Genomic DNA, 17,921 nt, shown 5'->3' on the forward strand with positions numbered 1-17,921 from the left:
TGATTTTAAGCCATAGACCTTAAATTATCTTTGATCCCAAATGATTTAGCTACATGTCTTTAATACTTATGCTAATAAAATTTAAGATCTCATGAAAAATCAATGATTAAAATTTTTTAGACTTAGTCAAAATTAACTACGTCTATAGCTCAAAACAAAAAATACTTAAGAAGTGGTTAAGTATAGAGCTACATTTCAAAATTATTCTAGATCTCAGTTTTGGTTTTATTTTTCTAATCAACTAAACAATGTCCTCCGAAAGTACAAGAGATGTGAAATCCTAGAAGAAGAAAGAAGTTAGTTTGTTTTTATATTACTAATCTTTAATTCTTGCATACAAGAGATGAAAAGGGGGCTTAGTTCTGTAAAAATTTTAGTAGGTGTCCAGTTTTATTTATTCCACTGGTTGTAGAACTATCTTGATAGAAATCATTCAATTTAACCCTGATCTTCTCAGGATATAGCTCAGCAGTATAGCTAGGATATAGCTATGTATCCTTTATAGCTAGGATATAACTAGTGGATATAGCTCAGACAGTAAAGAATGTGCCTGCAATGTGGGAGATCTGGGTTCATCCCTGAATCGAGAAGATCCTCTGGAGTGGCTACCCACTCCAGTACTTTTGCCTGGAGAATTCCATGGACAGACGAGCCTGACAGGCTACACAGGCTATGGGGTCACAAAAAGTAGGACAGGACTGAGTAACTTTCACTTCCACTTTCCTCAGGGTAACCTATATCATGCTGTTATATCATTCTGTGAGCTTAATGCAGTTAAAACTTGAGTTCAATTCCAGAATATGCCAAGGAACTTTACAGAGAGGACAACTCTCCTGTTTTCAAACTAAGCCGCCAAATCAGTCATTTCATAAACCAACAAGTGAAACTGAGTGACCATCACTGTTGCTATGGAGGGAATCTATTTACCAGCAAAAAATCAGGTAGATAATAATGATTAGAATATTGTTTCTATGGAAAAAGCCTTGGTGTGATTCCATTTTTATTATATTAATGAAACTCCTCAAGAAAAGCTAATAAAATGACAAGATGGCTTGCCAGTTCTACCATGACTCCCTCTCATATCACTTTTCTGGGATATATTTAAAATATGGTGAACTTATCAGTAAAATGTTAGTGTTTTACTTCCCCCAAATCCTACATTAAATTAGAATTAGAAAATCATGGATATTAAATGATTTTTCTAAGCCCATGAGCAAAAATCCTCATAGTATTTATATTAAATCATATTTCCAGCAACTATGTCATAATTACCAGCACTTTGGAAATAAGAGATTTCCAAAGTGTATGTGTTCCAAAAGAATCATATTTATAAATGCATGTTATATTAACAACCCCCAAAAAACCCAACTTAAATAGGGTTTCAGAGTATTTGAGAACCCAAAACTGACAATATTTTTATATGAGTTCTATTGCATAAATTATTTATTTATTAAATATTTATTGAGCACTTACTATGTACCAGACCATTGGAACACAATGAATTAAACAAAAATTCCTACTGTTGATCCTTGTGAGTGACTGTTCTGTATCTTGACTATGATGGTGGGTACATAAGTCTACACCCATGATACAATTACAGGGAGCTAGATACACACACACATGAATTCATGAAACATTAGTTAAATCTGAATAAAGTAGACAAATCAATGTTAGCTAAGAGTCGAACACAACTGAGCATCTTCACTTTCACTTTTCACTTTCGTGCGTTGGAGAAGGAAATGGCAACCCACTCCAGTGTTCTTGCCTGGAGAATCCCAGGGATGGGGGAGCCTGGTGGGCTGCCATCTATGGGGTCGCACGAGTCGGACACAACTGAAGTGACTTAGCAGCAGCAGTTTGATAATCTTTTGTAAGACATTGAGGAAGTGGGATCATGGTATACAAGATCTCCTTAATTATCTTTTACTCCTGTGAATCCTTAATCATCTGAAAATAAATTTTAAAAACAAAATTTAAATAAAAAGCAATTTAAAAAAATCCTTATCTTCAGAGCTTAAATTCTAGTGTCTGTGGACACAAAAAATAACAAACATTGTAAATAAATAAATTATAAAGTAGGCAAGAGCATTATTAAGTATTATAGACAAATAGGATGGGGAAGTGGAACGAGGAGTATCCAAGATCTATTATGAAGATGTTATTTGAGCAAAGACTTAGGATGCTGGAAAGGCTGTATGAAAAGCATTCAGTGGAGGAAGCAACCTGACAAAGCCTCTAAGGTAGGAATGAGCTTAAGCATTAAAGGAGACACAAGGGCCCAGCTGGCTGGAGCTGGAGGAACAGATGGAGAGCAGTAGGAGATGAAGTCAGATTATGAAGCACCAAAACACAGAGGACCTCAGAAGCCATTGTAAAGACATTGACTTTTTCTCAGAGTTGGAGTTGGGTAGTCTTTGAATAGAGTGTAAAGGATCACTCTGGCTCAGTGATAAAAAATCTGCCTGCAATGCAGGAGACCCAGGTTGGATCCCTGGATCAGGAGGATCACCTGGAGAAGAGAATGGCAACCCATTCAAGTATTCTTGCCTGGAGAATTCCATCGACAGAGGAACCTGGTGGGCTTCAGTCCATGAGATCGCAAAGAACTGGACATGATGGAGTGGCTAACACTTCACTTCCGGGGTAGTCCCTGAGCAAAGCGTAAAGGATCACGCTGGCTCTCATGTTAAAAACAAAGTGTAGGTAAGGAAGAGTGAAGCAGAGAGACCTGTCAGGAGGCTAATGCAGGTAGGTGCCCAGAAGAGAGAAAAGAATAGCTTGGATAGGAAACAATGAGAACTATGACAAAACCTAGCAATTTACCACTTCTGTACACTAACTTGCACATCAGTGCTTAAAATGACAATTACAGTTTCCACAAACTCACCATGCATTTCCAAGGGGAATTCTATATAAGCAGATTATTCAATGCCTATCTGCCTAATGAGAAACCAGAAAAAATCCTATTTGCAAATGTTAAGTCTTTTCTTTATGAAACACCAAAGCACTTAAAAAGAAGTCTTGCTATTTCAGATATCAGAAACCTTCTGCTATCCTCCTGAACCTATTCTGATTGTTTGGAACACAAAGTAGGCTTATTGGCTATATCTCCTTTGCTTGCTTGCATGATTGAAGCATGCTAGGTTGGGACCACTGGCTGGTAACTCTGGCTCCCTCTACTGACTCAATCAGAGGGCCAACAAGAAACCAGGTTCATCAGTCCCATATAATTAGAAAGAAAAATTCAAAGAAGAAAATTTTTCTGTGCTATCCAAGTGTGGTGTCATCCAAGATAAAGAGGTTAAGCTTTTGAAAACACAGATGCCTGCATTGTCTCTTGTTTAGAAACTGAACATTCTTATAAGTTGAATGCAGTGGATACTGAGTTGATTCTGTATTATCCAGTCTATTGTTTCTCTACCTCTGTCATTCCATTCTGAGTACATTACAGGTGCTTTAGTGACTGTTTATATGGCTCAAAAACAATGTCTCTTTAAAATCATTAAAATATCTGTACTTGCTTGCTAAAATAATGAATGAAATTTTGAAACAATTCAATCTCTTCAGTATTCAAAAACAGATGTTCTTATGAAAATGTAGTTTGTCCTAAAGTTCTGCCAGCCAGGTGGGAAAGTTTTAGTACGATTAAATGTGAGTAAAGCTGAAGTAGAAGAAAAAATGCACTATGTGGTAGAATGAAAACCCAACATTCTGCTTAAAGAACTCTTGAAAGTAATAGAAAAAAAACTACATATTGGCACAGTGAAGATGGCTTCTATTTTCTTTGTAGCAACAAGGATATTAACAATGAAAGTGTTTACTAATGTGATCCTGGGTATGAAAAGAAAGTAATCTCCGCACTGTTAATTCTATTGATATGAAAACCTCCATACTTTAACATCTCTAAACCTCAGGCTTCTGTTTTCCTGTTCCCAGATATCACAGCAGGGGGAGTTGCCTCCTACATGAAAGTTTTCTTCAGTCAAAAGGTGTTTCATATGATAGAAAGTTTCTTTAGGCTTTTCTAGATGTCATATCCCTAAGAAGTGAAACTAAATGAAGATTTTTAAATTCTCCGTAACTTCTTATCCCGCTCACAAATTCATCTATAGAAGGAGATCACAGATCTGACTTGAAAGAATATGCTAAGGAGAAAAAAAACACTTTTAACTCAGATACAGATTCCACAAACTCAGGGTTTTTACAAGTTAACAAGTAACTTAATTATGCATCATTTGTTTATTTGCACATTAATTTTGTAAATTAGTTTAAAAAACCATCATACTGCATCACATTAAGGGTGATATAGGGGAGGCTTTTAATTTGAAGCAATGAAATATTACATCCATTGAACACATTCATTATATTGTCAATATTGATAGTAGATCTTAAAAAACTTTTTAAACATTGTGGAAATAATCCTTTATTTAAAAAAAAAAATTGTTGCAGAAAGGGCTTCCCTGGGCTTATCCAGCACCTGATATTTATAACATAATTAAGTCATTCTTTTCAACTTTTAAATAATCAAAGAGAGAAGGAAATAATCTCATTTGCTACTTTCTATTAATTGTATTTCTCCTCAGAGTAGGAAATATACCTTATTGTGTCTACATCTGAATAAATCTTTTACAGCTACGTACCTCCAACTCTGTCATTTAATTCCATTACAAAGAAAAAACGCTTTGATCTCTATAGTTGAGAATTTATTTCCTCTTCTTTTTTGCTGATCTCCAAGCAAGTTAACAGATGACAACAAACTGCTTCCAATACTTTGCCCACCACCAATTTTATTCAAACAAAACTTTAAACAAAATGAAGTCATTGCACTTCCTGTCGCTAGTCACCCTTCTGTGGAGTCCTCATCACATAACATTTTTCTGTAATACCTGAAGTGAATTCAGTTTTCAGGATTAACTCCTAAGCAGTTGATTTCACTAGTGCTTTCACTAGATTAGCTCCCTCTAATCTCTTGACACTCCCTCTCTTTTACCTTATTAACATCTTTGCTGCTCTCTCACCTTGCCATTTCCTGGAGAAGGAAATGGCAACCCACTCTAGTATTCTTGCCTGGAGAATCCCATGGACAGAGAAGTCTGGTGGGATATAGTCCATGGCATCACAAAGAGTTAGACACGACTGAGGCCACTTAGCACACAAGTACCTTGCAACGTGAAGAAAGCAATGGCACCCCACTCCAGTGTTCTTGCCTGGAAAATCCGAGGGACGGGGGAGCCTGGTGGGCTGCCGTCTATGGGGTCGCACAGAGTCGGACATGACTGAAGCGACTTAGCAGCAGCAGCAGCAACCTTGCAACATATAGGTTCCCCAACTCAGAAGCCTTTGGCCACACACTCCCCCTTCTCTCTGCTTCTCATATCATTTACTCGGACATCCCCTGCTGCCTACAATATGACTTCCCAGATGTTATTTTCACACTCTGTAAATGAAACCTTTTTTTCCTTCAGTTTCCTAGTAAATCAGATTCATATGCCTTACATAAAATCTTCTATCTTCCAATTCACTACTCCATCCTCTCACTCTGCCTCTCAAATAGAAGTTCTGCTAATTCACTTCTCTCAAACATGGAGACAGGAAGTCAGGAACCCAAAGAGATGACAGTCTGAAACTGACACAGGCAGAGTGCAAAACTGATCAAGGGCTTATCAGGGAGACTTGCTCTCCTCCCAGGCTCCCCACACAGTATTCTCAAATTGTACCAGAAACCAAAGAAAAGCATGAAATCAACAGCTGATGTGGTGAAATTATACCAACTGACATAAATATGTATTAAATAACCTGCTCTACTAATGGAGGCACAACTAACGCTGGTGGTACTAACTCTGCCATTTAATCTCAGTTCAGTTCAGTTCAGTCACTCAGTCATGTCTGACTCTTTGCGACCCCATGAATCGCAGCACACCAAGCCTCCCTGTCCATCACCAACTCCTGGAGTTCACTCAGACTCACGTCCATCGAGTCGGCGATGCCATCCAGCCATCTCATCCTCTGTCGTCCCCTTCTCCTCCTGCCCCCAATCCCTCCCAGCATCAGAGTCTTTTCCAATGAGTCAACTCTTCACATGAGGTGGCCAAAGTACTGGAGTTTCAGCTTTAGCATCAGTCCTTCCAAAGAACACCCAGGGCTAATCTCCTTTAATGGACTGGTTGGATCTCCTTGCAGTCCAAGGGACTCTCAAGAGTCTTCTCCAACACCACAGTTCAAAAGCATCGATTCTTTGGTGCTCAGCTTTCTTCACAGTCCAACTCTCACATCCATACATGACCACTGGAAAAACCATAGCCTTGACTAGATGGACCTTTGTTGGCAAAGTAATGTCTCTGCTTTTCAATATGCTATCTAGGTTGGTCATAACTTTTCTTCCAAGGAGTAAGCGTCTTTTAATTGCATGGCTGCAGTCACCATCAGCAGTGATTTTGGAGCCCCAAAAAATAAAGTCTGACACTATTTCTCCATCTATTTCCCATGAAGTGATGGGACCAGATGCCATGATCTTTGTTTTCTGAATGTTGAGCTTTAAGCCAACTTTTTCACTCTCCTCTTTCACTTTCATCAAGAGGCTTTTTAGTTCCTTTTCACTTTCTGCCATAAGCTGCTTCTTATTGTCACTTTTTGGAACTACAATATTGACCATAAAAGTACTTACTTTTCTGTCTTTGTCACTTACTCTGAGTATATTACAGGCACTTTAATACTGTATTAAACATATAGGTGCTGTTACAAGAGAGGTAATATTCCATCTGTCAGTACATGCTGGGAAAGAATTGTTGTTGACTTTATACCTTCTGAATTCCCCAACACAGTATTCTGAACATAGTAGACTTATGTTGAATGATAGTGTGGTACCTATATGCCAATTCATGTGATTTTTGTTCTCTAATCCATCAGTCCATGTTTTCATGTGATTATCATTAAATCATGATTTTATATATAACCTTTTGAATCCAAAGCAACACACACACTTTTCTTGATAACTTTTAATCTTATATTCAAGGACTTCCACAATCAATTTCTTATTGATTTCTCTGATCTCCTCTCTATATCTCTATATAAATCATCAATTCCAGCAGCAAGCACAAGAAAATGGCTTTCTGCCTTTGCCAAATCCTAGGTTTTGGAATTCTAGGACTTCTTAATAAACAGCAAAGCTAGCGTAGACTAGATAATGTAGACAAAATACTCCCAAGTTTTTTTCACCCAACAGTGATACCAGCCAAAGTCAGCAGCAAAAGCAGCAGGTAAGGAGTGCCTGGAAATTCTCTTCTTTGCCCCATTCATATTTACTGTATTTGCATTTAATGAAATTGCCAGAAGGCAGAGATACTATTGGCAGGGCAAAAAGGAGAATGTGCAAAAAGTTTTGACAAGTTTGAACTAGACCTGGTCAAAAGTCCACTATCTCTTAAGTTACACTTACTCTTATAGTTAAAAGGATGCAAACCAGACTAGAGTTCTGCATGTTTACTCTGTTGTTTTGTCTCTCCCTCATCACAAAGTTTAGCTGACCGCTAGACAGTTTTTTTCTAAATTTATTAGATTAATTTCTCTTTAGCTCTACTAGCTAAACAGGACGTCTTTCACCTCCCCTTATACAACAGGTTCATACTATGATAAAAATTTCCCACTCAACACATGTATTAGCTTGAGTTCTCCATAAAAATGGAACCAATAGATATAATAGAAACAATATTATATATATTTATATATGAACTAGCCCTAATTTATATAACATATATATAAATATATATATTATATACACACAATTTGTATTTATATAAAGAGAGAAAGAAATATATTTTAATATTATAAAGAACTGGTTCACAAAATGATTATGGATGCTGGAAAGTCTCAACATCTGCAGTTGGCAAGATGGAGACCCAGGAGAGTTGATGACATAGTTATGGTGCAAGACCAAAGGATGAGGACCAGGAGAGGCAGTGGTATAATTTCCAGAAGATAGACATCTCAGATCAAAGATGGGCAGAGAAAGCAATTTCTCCCCTCATCAGCCTCTTTGTTCCATTCAGGTTTTCAGTGAATTGAATGAAGCCCACCCACAATGGGGAGGGCAGTTTGCTTTACTTAGTAGGCCATTTCATATGTTAATAGCATCCAGAAGCAGTCTCACAGATAGGCCTAGAAAAACGTCTAACCAGATATCTCTACACCCTGTGACCCAGTCAACTTGATACACAAAATTAGCCATCAGAACACATGACAAGTGTTTTCATCTCTGTACATCTGCTCAAATTCACATCCACATGAAATGGTGTTCCTTATTTTTTCTACTTATTTCAGGATCATACTTCCTTCAAGGTGAAACCTATGACTTCAGAGTTTATGAAAGTTTTCTCAACCACATTCAACCCCGATCATTGTTTTTTCTGTTGAACTCTTGTAGCATTGATGTGTAGACATTTAGAAAACACATGTAAAAAAGGAAAAAACTACCATACAAGAGGATGTATGCTAAACCCTGAGTATGCATATTAGCTTAAATAATTACTAAGTGCATATTCTTCATACTGAACAATCCTGAGGACTGATCAGCAGTTCCAGGGGCTCTCACACTGTCAGGACTCACACTGTTCAGGTTTCTTCTTCACCTCTCTCTGCAAGTAGGTTACGTTCCCGCAGACAGGCTTTTCTGAGAAGGAGATCTGGCTTCTAAAAGCTCCTGAAGCTTCCAAAAGCTTCTATTACTCACTTGTGTCCAAAGAGGAAACAAACTCTCACAACCCCAGCTATTGACACTTCATAGAAGGATTTTTCCTGGCAGAGTCACAGGTCTTACTCTCGACCTAGCACTGTGTTTGGGCTCAGAGACCTGCCCCCAGAATCCCTGTAGCCAAGGATTTCATTAGGAAGAGGCTCTCATTACAATTATATGGGGTAGGAAGTAGGGAGAGGGAGGAGTAATGCTATTCCCAAAAGAAGAGACAAATAATTAAAGACAATGATCACTAAATTGCAATAATTATTTAGCGTATTAATTTCAAAATGTTCTCAAGTGGTTCCTTCACCAACATTCAAAAATTATTTTTTTCTTCTCCTTTAAGCAACCACAATCCAAGTGTTTATTTGATTAAGAGCAATTCTGCCTTTGAGAACCATTATAATCTCAATTTGCATTGTTTCTCAGTGTTCCAACAATCAGTGCTGGATTTGTAATGTGAATCAAATCTTCCTATATCCATTCATAGTACAAATCCATACCTAATAGAAAATTGTCACTGAAAATAGAAATGGTGAAAATAAATTCCTTCAGGAATGAATTTTACCAATAAGTGGAAAGACAAAAATAATAAGCAGCAAAAAAGACTACAGATTATTAAAAATCAAATTACTTTGCTTTATAAAGTCATATATCCCACAGGTACTTAACATGACTTTCGTCAAAGCTTGAAGGTAGAGAACTTTGGACAAGAAAACTTCTCTCAAAGATGTACTTTTTCTGCAGAGAGGAAAAGGTGTTCATTTGATTCCAGGTAATATTACTAGCCTAGCACCACAAGCACCACAAGCTGTGCCATCAGGCATCTGTGCACATGAGGCTGAAGGAAAAAAAACAAATGTTGAACATAGCAGCCTAGTCAGATTAGAAATGGAGACACATTCTCATTTTTACCTTTCCTCTTTACCTAAGGACCTGAAAGTTTGAGCTTGTAAAATATGGGTATCTTTGCAGGAGAGCAATAATGGAAGGATTCATAGAAAAACAGTGTAATTAGGTGAAATGAGCCCAAGGTTTTGAGAGATTGACTCAGACCCTCTGGTACTTCACCTGGAGAGCTGTTGTTCCTTTCATGTGAAATAAGGATGAGACTAATAATAACCAACTTACAGGATTATTATAAAATATTTTAAAAGCTTTTTAAGTTGCAAAGTGCAAAATTCTCCAAGAGTAATGCATTGAATGCATATTGATAGATAAATCTTCTCCCCATCAGACTTCAGAAATACAGGGTGCCATTTTTTCCCATTAATAAGTGGTAAGGGTATTCTGAACAAATTAATACTGTTAATGAGACCCTAGGAGACTTGTTTATCATCTATTTAAAGAAATAAGTTTATCATTTTTTGGAATGATAAATTAACAATTTCAAATGACTCATTCCTTTATGATAACTGGTCAAATCAGGCTCTACCATCCTAAGTGAAAAGTTAACTGTGTTAGCAAATTCTAGTTCCTGAATATAACTGCAGGTACTAAAAGTAAATTTCAAACATATATATAGTGACATAATTATTGTGGTCATGTTTTTTAAAAGTCTGTATCTTATACGTAAAGTGTTAGTTGCTCAGTCATGTCTGATTCTTTGTGATCCCATGGATTGTTACCCACCAAGCTCCTCTGTCCATGTAATTCTCCAGGTAAGAATACTAGAGTGGGTTGCCATTTCCTTCTCCTGAGGATCTTCCCAAGCAAAGGATCAAACCCAGCTCTCCTGTATTGCAGGCATATTCTTTCTGTCTGAGCCACCAGGAAAGCTATAAGGAAATATTTATAATAAACAATATACAGTCTAGGTTTTCCATAGAAATATGAGGAGGGTATGAATGAGGAAGAGTACGAATGAAAGAAGCTTGACCATGAGTTGATAATCATTGATGTATAGGGATTCATTCTCTGCACATTTAGATGTTTTAAAATGTCTATACATTTAAAAAATGTAATTAACATTCAAGGATCACATTTCCTCAAATTTGAAATGGCTAAGTATATATGTGTATGTATTATTTTGTGTTATATGAATGATTTTAGCAAATTTTTATAGGTACCACTCTCTCAGGAAATTGACATCATAGATAAGCTGAAATACCTGCCAATAATCTTACTGTGAATTATAAATACACACACACTCACACACACGTATGTATTTTCTTAAAGAAAGGAGAGAGAGAATAGAAATCATTAAACAAGAAGCCTTTATGACATTCCGGGCCTTAGCTCCCCCAGCATTTTGTAATTCAATGGAACACATTTACTTTGGCCTCAAGAAAGACTTCTGCTGGGGTAGCTAACGCCTTTCTCTAAGCTGGCTTTCCAAACACCACACGCTGTGTGTAAGAGGATGAGTAGAAAAGTGTATCCATACCAGTCCAGTAGACCCGCCACCCAGCCTCTCTGCCACCTGGGACGTTTCTTCTTCTTTTAATGTTTATTTGTCTGTGCTGGATCTTAGTTGCAGCACACAGGATCTTCAATCTTTGTTGTGACATGCGGGATCTTTAGTTGCAGCAAGAGAACTCTTAGTTGTAGCGTGTGGGATCTAGTTCCCAGATCAGGGATTGAACCCAGGCCCCCTGCACTGGGAGCCTGCAGACACATTTCTTCTTACTTTCCATATTTTCTCCTCTCCTACAATCCACTTCAACATACAAAAAGATTCTGGACTGCAGCTCTGTCATGTGTGATGTTCCTACTTTTGAGACAATTTCATACAGCAAATGTGTGGAACACCCAGGGCAGTTCAGGCACTGAGCCAAATGCAGAGGTAACAATGAAACACAAAATGGACAGACGCTATCCCTACCCTCAAAGAGTGCATTCCCTCAGGAAATGTCAGTTTAAAAGTACTGAAGAAGGTGACATACAGGGAGCTATGGCAAAATCGAAGCCCTGGCCTGTGTTGGACTACCAGGATTCAGTTGGGCCCAAATTATCCCAGGACAAACCTCCTGATTTTGTACACTTAGTAAACAGTTCTAGTTGTGACATATCAAACTGAAAGTTGCACTATTTCTGATAAAGAAAACTTTCCAAATTACTCGGTGATCAAGTTTTTAATTTCATTTGGTGATTAAAATATAATGCAGTTTTTGAGTATGTAGCAGCAAGAACTGATATTGTAGAAGGTTGGTGTTTCTGGATATTGCATTCTGAGAGTCTGAGATTCTTTCCAAAGCATGCTACTTACACCTTTCAGCAAACTGTTGACTCCATCTAGCCTAGCCTTATCCTTCTAGATTGGACTCTACACCTGTGATTACATAATGCCTATATATGGTCTCTCAGAGTATTTATTATATAATTGTGTTCATCTGAACTTTCAGAAGTTCAAGGAAGTAACACTAGAATAGGAATGGCTGAATATCAGTGATCAAAGGATGTCACAGTGACTTGGTCTCTTTTTATCTGTTACTAACAGTTCCCTCTGCCTCTGTTGTTCTCATTCTTAAGCTTGCCCTTTCTACACGAGAGGCTACTAGTTGTCCCCAACTTGAAATCCAAAAAGAGAAGACATCTTGTCTCTCTTGGTATTCACACATCAAGTTCATGAAAGGGCCCTGACTGGAATTGTTTGACACATGTGCGTTTTCTTGACCTTGAACCAGTCTTCACTTCATGAAGTAAACATGGAGTGATGGAGTTGTTTCTTAGAGGCACACTTACCATGCAGACAAAAGTACAAGTATTTTATGAATATTTGACTGTGTCCATCTCCTCTAATGGACTACATGCTAGAATAAAGTCTGTGCCTTATTAATCTCTACATATTCAGTATTACCCCAGGAGGTATTCAATAAGTGCTGATGGAATAAACATAATGTGAAAGAATGTGAATAACCATCTAGGAAGAGAAGTGGGCAGACTGTGTTGAAATAAATTCTGAAGTACATCAGAGTATATGAGTGCAGGGGTTGCCAAGGCCAAACAATGTGTGGAGGATCAAAGCGTTAAGAATAAGTAGCTCTTAACCTTTAAATCACTTTGAAAACGTCTCTAAGAGGATGCATTGCCTTATTACTCAGTTGACATTAGTCACAGAGAGGCTTCATTTAAATTTGTCTGTCTTTTTAATAACAGGTAAGAATGCTCATGGGATGATTAAAACTGTACCACATACCCTTAGTTTTGTACTAACTCTGCCACTGAATTACTGAAAGTTCTAATCTGGGATGCATTAAAGACTTGGAGCCCAAGGTGCCAGCTGCAATACCAGAAGACTTGCTGACCTTGACTTAATTTTCAGGAACTTTGATGATGCAAGTGTTCAAAGACAGAAAATTCCATGCCATTTTTATTATACTCTGATATTGTTTACATAACTTAACTGTTATTTTTTCATAAATGATGAAGTAGAGCCTGGATGAATGTATCATATTATGTTGGGGGCAGTGGTGATAGTTCAAAGTGGTCCAGCAATTATAGCCAGAACCACATCAAAACAGACCAAGGAAAACAGAGTTTTAAGAAAGAATGTAATTAAATCACCAAGTACTCAGAGAGGTTGAGGAGGCTGGAACAGCACATCAGAGAATTGTCTGTTACTAGGGACCAGTGTTCTTGCCTGGAGAATCCCAGGGATGGCGGAGCCTGGTGGGCTGCCATCTATGGGGTTGCACAGAGTTGGACACGACTGAAGCGACTTAGCAGCAGCAGGGACCTTTAAGATGTCAGGGCAGTTGAGAAAGGAGCAAGTCAGAGGAGAAGAGAGAGATTATTGAAGCAAAGTAGCCTGGGGTAGCTCTTTCAAGATACCTAGTAAAAGAAGCTGCAGGACAGTGGAGAAAATGGTGTTTTGCTTATTTGTTTTCATTTGCTTCTTTAAATAAGGAAGGGTTGGTAGTGTTTGCAGGTAGAATAGAAGGAGCCAGTCAAGAGACAATCAATTATTTCAGGAGGTATTTCGTGGAGGAAGATCCTGGAGAGGATGAAAGGTACACAGTTGAACAGGTTACTGTAAGTAAGGGAGAAAAGTCAAAGGCCTGAGGAATGTACTTCTTTTGCAATTATATCATTGTTATTTTAAAAAGATGCAATAGTCAGGTAATTTCAATACCCAAATAATTCAGTCAACACTAAACAATAATTTTTCACATTTACTTTCTTGTTTTTAAAAAAGGCTGAGATTACAACAGAAAAATTCAATAATAAAAATAGTTCCTCTACTTCAGTTCAGTTCAGTCACTGAGTTGTGTATGACTCTTTGTGACCCCATGAACTGCAACACGTCAGGCTTCCCTGTCCATCACCAACTCCCAGAACTTATTCAGACTCATGTCCGTTGAGTTGGTGATGCCATCCAACCATCTCATCCTCTGTCTTCCCCTTCTCCTCCTGCCTCAGTCTTTCCCAGAATCAGGGTCTTTTCCAATGAATCAGTTCTTCACATCAGGTGGCCAAAGTATTGGAGCCTCAGCTTCAGCATCAGTCCTTCCAATGAATATTCGGGACTGATTTCCTTTAGGACTGACTGGTTGGATCTCCTTATGTTCCAAGGGGACTCTCAAGAGTCTTCTCCAACACCACAGTTCAAAAGCATCAATTCTTCAGTGCTCAGCTTTCTTTATGGTCCAACTCTCAAATCTATACATGACTACTGGAAAAACCATAGCTTTGACTAGGTGGACCTTTACCGGCAAAGTAATGTCTATGCTTTAAGTTTCTCTACTTAAGATATTATAAAATAAAAAGGGGAATATAAATATACAATATACAAATATGGAAGAAATAAACATATAAAACATTGGGGAAAAGGAATAATCAGATTATTTAAAAACAGAATAATTCATAATGTTGAGTTAATATGCCAAGAAATAAATATATAATACAAAATTAAAGTACATGAATGTAAAGAATGTTCATAGATATCAGTATTTGCTAGTTATTGTGCTGTAGGGGCTAAAATACTTAAAATAACTTAGTGTCTTTCTTTAAAAGAGTGAATTCTATGCACACACACACAAAAAATGTGGAAAAGCAAAAAAAAAAAAAAAAAACTTTTTATTAATGCATAGAGCTGACTCATTGGAAAAGACCATGATGCTGGGAAAGATTGAGGGCAGGAGGAGAAGGGGGTGACTGAGGATGAGATGGTTGAATGGCATCACCGGCTCAATGGACATGAGTTTGAGCAAACTCAGAGAGATACTGAAGGACAGGGAAGCCTGGAGTGCTGCAGTCCATGGGGTTGCAAAGAGTCAGACATGACTGAGTGACTGAACTGAACTAATAAGGAAACAGCCTATATATATACCAATAAAAAAGTAGTTGATAGTAGGGGAAGTCCAGAAATTGATTAGTCATCTTGGGGAGGTACATCAGTTCTTTTAGATTAGTTGAATTTTTTCTAATTAACTTATTCAGGGCATTAATGCAAACTATCCTTTTCAATCCATAAGTTAAATCACTGAAAACAGAAGTGACAGTAGTAGTTTGATTTTAACACTTATGATGATGAAGCACAAGTAAATTTAAGACAGTTCTCTGAGAACCAGCAAAATACGAAACCATCCTAGAACAAATGATACATAACTACTCATGGCAGTTCTCTCTATTTTTATTCCTGTGTTGGGAGAGGTTTTGGTTATATAACATAATAAAAATAAATCAGACAGACATGATCATATTAAAGTGAGAGCATGAGCTAATCAGTCAAAAATGCACTATAGTTATTTTCAAACTGGCTCCACACCTGGAAGCAAACTTAGTCATCATCCTGATCTTGTCATCACTATGAGAGACTTTGAGTGACTGCTTCAGAGGGAAGCTGCAGGATTTCAAGAGACCCAAATTCAGACTGATAAATCGCTGAACACTACTGTTTGATAAAGGATTCAGCATTATTTGGATCCATTTAACTTGGGGAAACTACCTAAGATTCACTGTGATTAAATCTTACCCATTCCAAAAATGTTGCTGAATGCATTAAACAAACTCTTAGAATTAATATGGGCCCCTGTGATTACTGCCCAGGCTCTGTGTTAGGTTCCCCCTGCCTCACCAGCCTGGAGATCAAATAAGGTTACATGACAAAAAGTCTCTCCTAAAAAGTCTCTTCAGATAGTCCTCAGGATAACTCTCCACATACCCCCAAATAGATCAGCTCACATTCTTCCAGTGGGGCCACTAAGTGACACTTGGGATCCACAGGGCCATCTGGGGGACACTGGTCACCACAGCCCAGGCCCTCCATGAGATACCAAAACATCCCTGCCTTCCCTTGAGCCCTCTGTCCTCAGAGATGCACTATTCCTTCCTTGATCTCCAAGGACAGAATCTCCTTTCTGCCTCACTCTCTGTTGAGGGTGAATATATAATTTATTTTCTTAGCTTGAATAATTTTGAGAGTGAGAGGGGGCTCTATTTAATAGTTACCCCAAGACAGAATAATAAACTTGACCTAGCCTAGGCAGACTAGGACATACAGTCATCAAATGCATGGTTTCTTTCTGATCCAGGGTGCTCAGGCAGTGGGCCCGCCTCCTGCTTCTTCACCAGTCCTTGAGTTAAAACAGTTCTTTTAGTTCCTTCCTTTTCTTCACAGGCCTTGGGATTAGTCCCCAGGGCTGGCTGGGGGGTTGACCTCGCCCCAGTGGTCCTCCCCATTGTCCACCAGTCTCACGCCAGCTCCCTACACAACAGACACCCCCTCCACTTCAGAGACACCCCCTCCCCTAAGATACACCCAGATCAAGATGGCCAAATCCAAAAATAGGACACCACAGGGTGGCAAGCCCAGTCTAAGTTCAGTAAACAACAAATTATCCCAATAGGGAGAAGAAGAAAAAATAAAAGGAGAGAAAATAACCTTTTCTTTGCAAAGGCCACTTAATAAGTTTGTCTATTATGTGGGCTTCCCAGGTGGCACTAGTGGTAAAGAACCCTCTTGCCAGTGCAGTGAGACAGAGACTTGGGTTCAATCCCTGGGTCAAGAAGATGCCCTGGAGGAGGGCGTGCAACCCACTTCAGTATTCTTGCCTGGAGAATCCCTTGGACAGAGAAGCCTGGTGGGCTACAGTCCACGGGGTGCAACAAGCCAGACACGACTAAAATGACTTAGCACGCACACTATGAATGTATAAAAAGAACTCGATTACTGCCCATCTCTTTATCATTGTATATTCATAATTGCATCTTCCTTGTATCTAAAAAATTTTATAATGAAGAAAAATTAGTGAAATAATGGTTATATGGCATTATTGAGCCCTGGGAGAAGTGAATTACATTAGTGGTAATAATAATGTCTTCAAAAGACAAGTTGAGATAGAAAATAACAATTTCCTACCAGAAAAACATCCATGAAATTTCTTTAATATCGATTATTTTAAATGAATATATCAACCACATTTATTAACATTTACTGACTGTGGGTAATCCATAAAAAGCTAATGATCACAGTCTAATAGTTTAGTGCGTATACTCCACAGCAGACTCCCACATCTCTGAATAGAGTTTTTAATAAAGAACTGCATGACAGTCTTCTGAAGCAGAAAGCTTTAGAGACAGATCATGATCCAATTATATGCACAACTTATGTAGAAAACAATTTTAGTGGTGACCTCAACAAAGATATTGCTTTGTTTTCATTTTGCATTCTAAATAAGACTATGACATTTGGTTAAACATTAAGCAATCAGACTACTAAATTTAGGTTTGTTCCACTAATCTAGATTGTTCCTAAGGAACAGGAGAAACTATGTATGATATTAGGCAAACATAAAGCATAGGACTTTGCACATTTTGGTTTCTCAATGGACGCGTTGAGTTGATAACCTTGAAGCATTTCCCAACCAGACAGGCAATGTCTTCCCTTAAGATAGGATACTGATTTTAGGCTCAAAACTAAGGATATCATTTCTGAGAATGGAAGAGTCATGCAATTTCTCAGACTGCTTTTCTAAGCTCAACAAGAAATTTCTCAGGGAAGGAGCGCAGCTCTGAAGTAGGGGAAAGGCGGGGCAAGTGATAACATGAAGTTTGTGAATAACAGAACAATTCAGCTTGAATCCAAATCAGGACAGCACACTTCAAGTCGGAGCTCTTAATAAGATCTTCCATGAGGTCATCAGAAGGGCAATGTTATCAGGCAGGATACGTCAGACCTGTGCCAGAACAGTCTCTCCTCCTCTTCATAACTTTCCTGACTTTCTTAATGCCTGAAATTCCACAATTA

The sequence above is a fragment of the Bos indicus genome, chromosome 1 (assembly GCF_029378745.1).
Source record: "Bos indicus isolate NIAB-ARS_2022 breed Sahiwal x Tharparkar chromosome 1, NIAB-ARS_B.indTharparkar_mat_pri_1.0, whole genome shotgun sequence".
In the NCBI taxonomy this organism is placed as follows: domain Eukaryota; kingdom Metazoa; phylum Chordata; class Mammalia; order Artiodactyla; family Bovidae; genus Bos; species Bos indicus.